This window comes from Salvia miltiorrhiza, chromosome 6 (genome assembly GCF_028751815.1).
Source record: "Salvia miltiorrhiza cultivar Shanhuang (shh) chromosome 6, IMPLAD_Smil_shh, whole genome shotgun sequence".
Lineage (NCBI taxonomy): Eukaryota > Viridiplantae > Streptophyta > Magnoliopsida > Lamiales > Lamiaceae > Salvia > Salvia miltiorrhiza.
In genome coordinates, this window is record NC_080392.1 from 11,523,674 (window position 1) to 11,535,837 (window position 12,164).

The window sequence follows — 12,164 nt, forward strand, 5'->3', positions numbered from 1 at the left end:
AAATTTGCATATTTCCTCTAAAACAGTTCGGGGTATTTCTCCTTCATTTTGTCTTCAAGCTCCCACGTGGCTTCCTCTTGTCCGTGGTGTCTCCATAAGACTTTCACTGATGTGATTGCCTTATTCCTGAGTTGTTGTACTTTTCGATCTAGAATGGCCTCTGGTCTCTCTTCATAACTCAAGTCTGGGCAAAGGATCATCTCTTCTTGGTGGATTATGTGCTTTGGATCGAAAACGTATTTTCTGAGTTGTGATACGTGGAAAACATTGTGAACGTTTCCAAAACTTGGCGGTAATGCCAACCTATAGGCTACTGGGCCTATTCTTTCCAAAATCTCATAAGGTCCTACGAATCGGGGCCTAAGTTTTCCCTTGACACCAAACCTAGTTATCCCCTTGGTAGGAGATACTTTTAGGAAGACCTTGTCTCCTATTTCAAACTGTAATTCGGTTCGGCGTGCATCAGCGTAAGATTTCTGTCTATCTTGCGCCTCCTTTATTCGCCCTCTGATTTGGCGGACTATCTCAACCATCTCATTTACCATGTCTGGTCCTAAAACTTTTCTCTCACCCACTTCATCCCAATAAAGTGGTGATCTACATTTTCTTCCATACAATGCCTCATATGGTGCCATATCGATAGTCGCCTGGTAACTGTTATTATAGGCAAATTCAATCAACGGCAGCACTACTTCCCAACTTCCACCTCTATCTAACACCACTGTTCTCAACATATCTTCGAGGGTCTGAATTGTCCTTTCAGACTGCCCATCTGTCTGCGGGTGGAAGGCGGTGCTGAAATTTAACCTCGTGCCTAACTCCTTTTGTAAGCTCATCCAAAATCTAGAAGTAAATTTTGAGTCTCGGTCTGAAGTGATCGACACTGGTACACCGTGTAAGCGTACAATCTCTCGAACATACAACTGAGCTAGCTTGTCTGATCCATGTGTGATCGGTATTGGTATAAAATGAGCACATTTTGTGAGTCGATCCACTATTACCCAAATGGCAGTGTTTCCTTTCTTTGTTTTGGGCAAACTGGTCACAAAATCCATTGCTATGTGCTCCCACTTCCATTCTGGAATTTCCAACGGTTGTAATTTTCCATATGGCCTTTGATGTAAGGCCTTCACCTGTTGGCATGCTAGGCATTTTTCCACAAATGACGCTATGTCTCTCTTCATTCCTTCCCACCAAAAGTGTTTCTTTAGGTCCTGATACATCTTAGTACTGCCTGGGTGGGCAGTATAAGGGGTATCGTGAGCCTCACTCATGATTTTATCCTTAAGCTCATCATCGTGGGGGATGCATATTCTTCCTTCAAAGAGGATAACATTATCTGATGCTTCTTGATAATTATTGACGCCTCCTTTTCTTACTGCTTCCCGTAGTTTTTCCATCTTCCCGTCTTTTCTTTGTGCTTCTACGATCATCTTCCTCAAGTTAGGTACTGTTGCCACAACGCTTGCTATCGTCCCTGGTGGTTTAACCACTTCTATGCTCATTTTGCTAAATTCCCTTATGAGCACCGTCTCTCGAGTGATGAGAGCTCCCAATTTAGATTGGGTCTTACGACTCAATGCATCAGCCACTACGTTGGCCTTGCCTGGGTGGTAGTTAATACTGCAGTCATAGTCTTTCACTAGTTCGAGCCATCTCCTCTGTCTCATGTTGAGGTCCTTTTGCTCGAAAAAGTATTTCAGGCTTTTATGATCTGTGAATATTTCACACCTAACTCCATATAGGTGGTGCCTCCAAATCTTCAGCGCATGCACCACTGCAGCTAACTCCAGATCATGAGTCGGGTAATTCAGTTCATGTGGCCTAAGCTGTCGTGACGCATATGCTATCACTCTTCCTTCTTGCATCAGCACGCAACCAAGTCCATTTTTGGACGCGTCCGTGTAGATCATATATTCCTTATCAGCTGTTGGGACGGCTAACACTGGTGCTGTAGTTAACTTCTCCTTAAGTTCTTGGAAGCTCTTCTCGCACTCCTCTGTCCAAGAAAATTTTATTCCCTTCCTGAGTAGTTGCGTCATTGGCCTTGCAATTTTGGAAAATCCTTCCATAAACCTCCTATAGTAACCTGCCAATCCTAAGAAACTTCTTATCTCATTAGGGTTAGTAGGCGATTTCCATTCGCGCACTGCTTGCACTTTTTCAGGGTCCACTTTAATCCCTTCTGATGATACAATATGTCCTAAAAACGTGACTTCGCTGAGCCAAAACTCACACTTGCTGAATTTGGCATAAAGGCGCTCTGTCCTCAACGTTTCTAGAACAATTCTCAGATGTTCCTCATGGTCTTTATCGTTCTTCGAGTAGATCAGGATGTCATCTATGAATACCAAGACAAATTTGTCTAAATACGGATGGAACACTCGATTCATGAGGTCCATGAACACGGCTGGCGCATTAGTTAGCCCGAATGGCACAACTACAAATTCGTAGTGGCCATACCTAGTTCGAAATGCCGTCTTAGGTACGTCTTCTGGTCGAATCTTCAGCTGGTGATAACCAGACCGCAAATCAATCTTCGAGAACACGCTTGCTCCCTTGAGTTGGTCGAAGAGGTCATCTATCCTTGGTAAAGGATATTTGTTCTTCAGTGTCACTTTGTTCAGTTCCCTATAGTCTATGCACATTCTCAATGTGCCATCCTTTTTCTTCACAAAAAGTACAGGTGCACCCCAAGGTGATACACTTGGCCTAATGAATCCAAGTTCCAAAAGTTCTTGCAGTTGTATTTTGAGTTCTTCCAACTCTTTAGGAGCCATCCGGTATGGTGCCTTCGAAATGGGAGCTGCCCCGGGCTCCAAATCAATGGTAAACTCAATTGGTCTGTCCGGTGGTGGCCCTGGCAGAATCTCTGGAAATACATCTGAAAAGTTCCGTACAATTGCTACATCTTCTATACTCTTTTCAGTACCCAGTTCTCCGTGCAAGTATACGAGGTAAGCTGGGTATCCCTTCTTCATCATTTTCGTTGCTTGTAGGGCGGAGATGATCATCTTTCTTCTTCCCATACTAATTCCGTGGAAATGTGACGGCTCCCTTCCTGGGGGTCGAAACGATATCCGTCTTTCGTTACAAAGGATGGTGGCATAGTTCTCGGCTAGCCAGTCCATTCCTAGGATTATGTCCACATCTCTCATCGGTATAACATAAGAGTTGTTCACTACAATCTTGTGTGACCCTATGTTCAGTTCTAGGTTCAAGCACACATGATCTACTGTCGTCATCCCTCCTATAGGTGATGATATACTCAACTCTTGGTCAGCTCTTTCCATTTTAAGTTTTAATGTGTCAACACATGTACTTGAAATGAAAGTATGTGATGCGCCCGTATCAAATAGAAGTACAACAGGAGTATTGAGTAGCATGCCCATACCTGCCAGGTTTCCCTGGTTGTTCTCGGGCTGCTTCTGCCTCATAGCATAGGCTCTAGCATGACGAGGTTTTTCATGTTGTTTCTGTTGTCGCTGCTGTTGTTGGCGGGCCTGTTGCTGATATGGTTGTTGAGGTTGGGGTTGGTACTGTAGCTGTTGGTGCTGTTGTGGCTGCTGATACTGTGGTTGCTGCCTTGGGTATGATTGGGGCAAAGCTTGAATTGCTCGCAGAGGTGGAGCCTGGATAGGTGGGTTTGGCCTTGAACCCGTTCCATGTTGCTTATTCGGGCACCGGTTTGCATAGTGCCCCTTCTGGTTACAGATATAGCAACTATCACTGCCGGCCTTACAGATTCCCACATGATTTTTGTTACATTTGGGACAATGTGGGGCCCTCTGTTGGTCATTTCCCATCTGTTTCGGTGCACTCTGGCCTCCATAGCCCTGTGACTGGAAAACCCGTCCCTGCCATGGCCTCTTCTCACCTTGGTTCGGGTTACTGTTGTCCCATCTCCTCTTTCCTCTAAAATTTTGATTATGATTCTGATCATGTGAAGGTGCTGGCGTAGGTACAGTTGCAGGTCTTTCTCCTGGCATGGCTGCTTCAATGTCTAATGCTCGGCTGAGCGACTCAGTGTAAGACAATCCTCCGTGGCTTGCCAAAGCCATCCTAATTTCGTGCCTCAGACCGGCACAAAACTTTTCAGCCATCTTCTCATCTGTGTCAACTTGTTCCGGTGCATATCTAGACATATCGCAGAACATCCTGTCGTATTGAGTTACCGACATCTTCCCTTGTTTCAGATTGTAAAATTCAGCTTCCTTTTTCTTGCGGTAGCTTTTGGGTATATACTTGTCATATATACCGGCTTTGAATTGTTCCCAGGTCAGATTTTCTAACTGCTCTGCTGTCATTGTTTTCATCCTTGCTTCCCACCAGAAATCAGCTGACCCAGTCAACTGAAAGGACATACAAGTCAGGCGTTCTTGGTCGGTGCAACGCAGGAAGTTGAAAATGCGTTCAATAGCGCGAACCCAAGTTTCAGCTTCTGCCGGGTCTCCTGTCCCGTTGAAAGTAGGTGGGTTCTGTCGCAAAAATAATTCTTCAATCCGTCGTTCTGGCTGAACAGGTGGTTGAACTATTTCGGGTTCTGGTTCTGGCACTGTTTCTGGGTCTCTTCTTTCATTTCGGGGAATCCTGCCCCCTCCTCTTGGTCGTCCTCGTTTTGGCGGCATTCTATTAGGTCAAAACATAAGTTGTCAACACATTAAAATGTAATAAGGACATACTATCATTTCTATAGTTACTCTTTAACTCATCGAGTTCTGCTCCTGTTAAAACTTAAGCGAACATATAAATAAAACATAGCGGAATGACTTGCCACGAAAAACCAATAAGGTCACCATATATAACATAGGGAAAATTGCCTCAATGAGGACTTTACATCATCATGAAAATCTAGGTTCAAAGATCTATGTAAATACCACACATGATGAACTGGCTATCCAGCGAAGCCATTACAAAAAGTACTCAATCACAGAACGCCCCAAGGTTTCGCGTATCCGTACTAATACTAGTCCAAAGACTATGCCGGCATATGGCATACAAAGAGCATTAAAACAATCTATGTTTCTGGAATATTTAAATATCATCCTATTAGATATATATATATATATAAACCGGTCTAAGAAGATCGGGTACAAGATCCCTGGGTCGGGGCATGGCTGTCTTCCTCTGGATCCTCTTCCGGATCTTCCTCTGGGTCTTCATCTGTTTCTCCGCCAGATGGGTGCGACTCACCCCCTCCTTCACCTGCTGCCTGGCCAATGATGGCTGAGCGAATCATCTTCAAGGTGACTCGAAGAGTTGGGCGGTCGTCCATGGCCGGGGCTTTTCCCTTATTGAGGAAATCCATGGTATCGGCTAAGACTCTGTCAACGTCGACCATAGCGGCTGCTATCTCTGCCTTGCTCAACTGCCTCGATGACAATGGTGGCTCACAGACTAATGGCATTGAACCCGTGCCAGGTGGAAAATCTCTGTAGGCTTGAGGCCTAGAGGGGCCTGCCTCAGCGTCGTGCCTCATGGGTTGCCCTAAGATAGGGGCTGCTGGTGGAGTCGGCTCCGGAAGTGGGTCCAGTAGTTCGTCGGGCGAAGGTACTCCGACTCGAGCAAGGTCTCCCGGACGTATATACGGCCCTCGAGGAGCATTTCCCCAACGAGTGAATTGTGCCTGGATCTCAGCAGTAAATCCAGAGAAGTCATAATGCAAGTCATAGGACCTGCCAGAACGAGTGATGTAGTGAGCGGAAATCATCCTCGCCCATCCTTGCCATTCTGATGGCAGCAAATCCATTAGCCGCTCCATCCCGTCATAGTCCGATATCCCATGGTCTCTTGCAGCGACCCAGTGTCGATGGAAGCCGGCCAAGAATTGGCCTAAGTCATCACCGTGGCATCGGCGATAAGTAAAATATGAGTTCCTGATAGTATCCGGACTAGCATCTCGACGCAACGGCCGTCGTCTGGTAAAGCGCATCCTCGCCATCTATACATGAAGGTCGCATAATCAAACTCACGAATATCAAAATAGGTGGCAAAACAGTAAGGTTCAAACACATCTACAACAGTAAGGTAATAATTCTGCTTGAGTCTAGAAATTCTAACCACGGTATTATAATCATAAGAGCCTAACACTAGACTCGAATATATAACTCGTGAAGTCTTAAATATGCTGCAACTAGTACTAATTAGGGTTTTGAAAAGAGATAACTCCGCTATGTTGCAGTTTCCAAACTATGTAGGGTATTCTTATTACTATGAAAAGTGTTCCCACTATACTCTGATTAAGGCAATAGTTGATTCGGTATCCGCCTCGCGTGAATAATCCGAACGAAGATCTATGCCCGTGTCACTATCTCATGTGTGACACTTTTCTTTACTCCCCATTGTATTTTGTTTGTTGATTTCTCGTCTGGTTCACTAACTTTGTAACTTACTCATCGCCTCAATTTACAGAGAAAAGCAAAAATGTTCTTGCTAAATTCCTTCTATTGTTGTGTTCATAACAGTGATCATGCATCCTTAGCGCATCTAAGTTCATTGAGTAACATCTCCATATAACGGCATAAGTAAAATCAACATTTGCATCAAGGCGAAATATAAACTTCAACATTCAAAACTTTCTGTTGCATTCCTTTCTGTTGAGCATAGCGATGTGATGAAGTGCTGAGCTTTTGCCGACTGACTCTTTCATACTAGTGATCATACTAGAAAAATTTATTAACTCTAGGGTTCAGAGCAAATGAACTGCTCTGATACCACTCTGTCACGACCGATCCTAATTAAGGATAATTAAGCCGGGAAATCGTGACTAATGGAGGGAAATTAGAAGCGGGGTAGAAAGGGGATAATCAAATCAGGAAGGATCGCATTTCATCATTAAACAAAGGAATATTTATAATATAACAGAAGTTTAGTCGTATAGACTCAAATAACTAGTAAGTTCAGATATCTCTGACTTAGCCAAATAAACATAAAACTTCTGAGTACGCAGCGGAATATGATTCTGATTACATGTATGAAGACATGTAACCCTAGAGTTCATTAATACATAATAAGACAAAAGAATCCCGCTCGTCACTTCATCATCATCGGCAGCTGCTCAACCTGCACATTTAGAAATATATGCAGGGCTTGAGTACAAAAGTACTCAGTGGGCACGTATGCCTAAGTATAAAATACATGCTTCAAAACTGTAAATTGTCATGCCATAATAAACAGTACAGCAAGGGAGTTTTTCGCTAAAAGGCCCAAGCTTACTAAATTCATTTGTGATTCTTAAAGTTCGACTGCAGTCTAAGTTCTCTTGTAATCTATCATATCTGGAACTTTGTGCCGGAGAGGTGGCCACCTCTCACGGTCACTTGACCGGCCAACCCGCTAGATGACTCACGGTCACTGGTGTACACTAGTCAAGGCAGGATAGCTATCAACTGCTCAAGACCCGAATTCGATTACATGATTAAAGTCACATCAGATAGATATCATACTGAAATTTAAACATTTTATGGCAAGACAATATTTGAAATAACTTCAATTAATTTAGTCATGAAATAACTTGCTTGAACATAACATTTAAACTCATTTGATATATATGAAAGTAATGCCCACCTGATATAAACTTTCTGTGGTACAAAAGCTCCTCAACAGATTATCAATCTCGCCCTTGACCTTTATTACGAGAATATATGTACATACATAAGATATTTGCTCGAATAAAAATCCTCAAATGAGAATGTGTATTTAACTATGCATGATCCTTATGCATGAATTATTATTCTGAAATAATAATCAGGGAATTTCTATTGTTAATCCAGGCTATCGGATTTAAACAAAAGCTAAGTCTCGTCTCATGAAGCCGGATAACTAATAAAAATTAATCCGTTCTCTTCAGGATGTTATACACTACTGATTAAATAATCCCGCTCTATGTGGTAGATAGAAAGGAACTAACTCGGCTTATTCATTACATAACCTTGTAGGAATTTATCGGGCTTATCAAATATGAATGGAAATAATAATATAATTTCAAATAATTAAAAGGCTCAACATAAGGCAGCCTAATAATTAATTAAATAGAAGTGAGCTTGAATAATTAACATGTGAGGCCCAATTGAAATAATTCATCGGCTCAAGTAATTAAATAAATCTTGGCCCAAATAAATAAATAATTTGATTAGCTGGGCTTAATTAAATAAATCAAACGAGGCCCAACGAAGATAATATAACAAAGGCCCAATGAATTAAACTAAAGTCCAATTAAAATAGATTGCAGTTGGGCTTTTGTTAATAAACTCGGGCCAAAGAGAAATAATAAAGGCCCATATGAAAATAAATACAATTAGGCCCAAAGAAAATAAATAGGAGGTCCAATTTTCGGCCCAATTATTAAAATAAATAGAGTCCAACTCAATTAAATAAAGCCCATACAAATCAAAACAACAATTAAATCAAAGCCCATATAAATAAAATCAGAGGCCCAATCAGTAATTAAAATCGGTCCATATAAATAAATTCTGAAGCCCAATTCCTAATTTAAAATCGGCCCAAAATTAATAAATAACTCAGCCCAACTCAAGCCCACTGAAAATAAATAACAAAGCCCAATAAATAAATAGGAGGCCCAAATTTTTCGGCCCAACTCAATTAAATTAAAGCCCAAAACAAATTGAAGAGCCCAACTCCAAATACACGGTTCTCTCTCTCAACAATAATACACTCATCTCTCTCTCTCTCGGTCACACTCCCACGCACCCATACGAAAGTAAATCTCTCTCTTCTTCTCCATTCTCGTTTCTCTCTCTCTCGCTAAGTTCCGCAGCTGCAGAAACTCGCCGGGAAGCAGCGGTGATAAGTCGCCGTCATCCGCTGCTCTCCCCTCTCCGTCCGTTTCCGGCGACATCATTGTCGAGCCGCCCTCTCTTTCGGCCCTCCGGCTCAACTCCGGCAAAGCAGCCCCCAACGTTGTATCCACTTCTCCCTTCTCCTCTTTCTCGTGCGACAGGTACCCCATGCGCCGGCCGGCCGCCACCGCTCCGATTTCGAACGGAGGCGCCGCCTGAGCCCTAGTTTCTTCCCCAAATCAGAGAGCGCCGCCGTCGCTGCAACTGGAAGGTCGGGAGATTCGCCGTGTCGCTGCTTCGATCCGCCACCGCCTTGAGCTATCGCCGTTGTCTGGAGCTGCTGCTGTTTCACCGAAGTCGCGGCTTGCTGGAGGAGCGCCGCCGCCGGCCGCTGCTGTTGGCCAGCCTTCTTCCTATCTCTCCCTCTCGATCCGGCCTCAGCCGAAGCGGGTGCCGCCGCCGCTGCCGTCTGTGGAAGACCGGCGAGCGCCTCCTCTTCCCTCCGCCGACCAGCTTCTCGTCCAGCCGCCATCCACCCACTGCTATCTCTGGATCGACAGCAGTAGGAGCACCAGGCCACCGTCGTCGTTGATTCCCCGAGCCCCGACGCCGCTGCCGGGCAGCCGCTGCTCGGGCTCGGTACCGGTGGTCAGCGCCGACTGTTGCTGCTCGTCCGCCGCTGCTCTTGAATCCAGCGAGGTCGAGAGCCATCGCCGAGGTCAGGAGTCTTCTACCTTTCACCGCTCGACGCCGTCAACGCTGCTGTCCTTGGAACCGCCGCTGCTGCGCACGAGTCCGGCGTGCCTCTGCACGTCGCCGTGATTCACGGTTGGCGCTTGGATCCCCTTGAGCCGTCGCCCAATCATCGCTTCATGACTCGACCGAACAGGCTGCGCCCTTTTCCATTCGAAGCTAAGTTCATTCTTAATACTCTATTGTGAACGAAACTCAAAGCTTGTTGTAACTCAGTTCATGATTCTATTGAGCTCTAGTATTTCTATAATTCGATTATGCAGTGGGTAAAACTAGCCATAGTGGTTTGTTTCTATTTCGAAAGTCCTCATTGTCTAACTCATGAATAACACATAAAAAAACTGACTTTAGTAGATTGCTATGTCCATTATGCAACAATGTTTTCTATCATTATATACTGATCATGCTTTGATATGCATACAACTGGATTGAATATTTGGTATTGAATTAATACCTTGAAAATGACTGTTGGTTGGCTGATTGTCGTTGGTTTAAATGCAGCAAAATGAACTGAAATAACCAAGTTGTTGTTCATAAATGTAGGTGGAATCCTGAGTGCATTAAAGAGAATTCAAAGAAGGCTTACCTCCTTGAAGTTTGGCAAGAAGAAGAGTACTTTACTCCCCTTGAAACTTGACGGATAGTGAATGAAGTAGGGAGTTTGTTGGCTGGGGTTGATACTAATAATTCATTGGTGAAGACTTGAGTGAAATGGTGGGGAAAAAGAAAGAAAAACATAATGATAGTGGTGTATATGAATGGGGAGAAAAGCATGGTGGAGCGAAAAAGAAAGTTTGTGTAATGATACTGATGACTTTGTATGTTATTATGAGTTGTGGACATCAATGTATCAATGTGATTGGAATATTGTATATTGTTACTGGTAGTTGTAAAAATATGTTGTGTGCGTGTAATACTGTTTTATCGAAGCAGATTGTAGTATTTTATATATATATATTGTAATAAACAAATCTCTGTGATTCAGTAACTGTAATAAAATACTGGCTTCGATTCTGCTTGATACTGTATATTTACATAAATCTCGATTTCGACATGTGATAACTCGCTAAAATCGATAAGTTAAAAAAAATGAATCTAAATTAAATCCGTAGATTTAATTTGTTCATTGATCTAATATCTAAATTAAATCCGCAGATTTAATTAACTTCTTGAGTCGGAAATAATTCACGACCTGAGTAAAATAAAATCAAATTCCATCTCGCTTAAAAAAAAATAACGTGACTTTGCTAAGTCAGTTATAACTCTGAAATAATATCATTGACTGCTTAAACAATATAAATTCAGGATCATAAGCTGAATTCATATCAGAATAATATCTGGTTTCATTTACTGATGAAAAAAAAAAAAATAAGCACTCATTACTGGATTTAAAATATATAAAAGAGCGGGTCACTACACATATTCAACACAATAATTCTTTTGCGAATAAGTATAATAACATGAAATTGAAATAACAAATTAAAAAATATAAAGAAATGACAATAACGGTGATAATAATGTTATACATTGACTGCAATTTTTTTATTTCATAAAATTACATATTATTATTAATTTATGTCAAGAAGAAAAGTATAAAGTTGTTACATTACAAGAGAATAATTCATAGTATTTGCGAACATTTTTATGATAATAATATGTGGATCCATTTTTGTTGAATTGATTAATCATTTGTTTACATTAACAAACATTAAAATAATTATATATTAATAAGAAACAAATTACAAGGAATGAAATAAAAAAATATAAATACGAAGGAATGCCTAAATAGTTAGAATAATATCATACGTTAGTTACACTTTTTGATTATTTTCATAAAAGTACAAGTTAATAAAAAAATCATAACAAATTAGTGGAATTAAAATCAAAATAAAAAAAATGTAAATGAGTGGCTAGAATTGTGAGAATAATGTTATGCGTTGAGCACATTGATCAAATAACTCAACAAAAATATATTATAGGTATGAAATAAAAATTTAAACATAAAAATAAATTACTATAATAGTGAAAATAATGTCTTACGCTGACACATTGATCGATTACTAAATGAAGTTATACTATAGGACATTATATTACAATAAATTAATGAGCTTGAAATAAAAAAATATAAAATACGAAGGGCTGGGTAAAATGTTTAGAATAATATCATATATTTAACTATTTTATTTGATTAGTATTTCATAAAGGTATAGGTTAATGAATAAATCATAAAAAAGTTTGCTAAATTTAAGGAGCCCCGTGTTAAGCTTCGTGTCGCTCAACGTCTGCTGCCAATCGAGGGTGAAAAAGTTAGGAAACCCCCAAGCGAGGGACTCTTTAGACTTGATGTGGATGTCGCATTTTATGGAGATGGACAAAAGGTTGGCTTAGATTTTATTATTAGAGATCATATGGGAATGATTCAAGCTGTTGTCTGCCAACTTGCTGGGTTTATAGAAACGACTCTATTGGGCGAGCCACACGCCATGGTGGTGGGGATCGGGTTCTGCATTCAACATAACCTTGTGTTTGTCATCATTTATTCAGATTCTTTGTTGGCTATCCACTGGCTTCATGAGACGCACCATGGGTTTATGGGAGACTTTTGAGCATGCT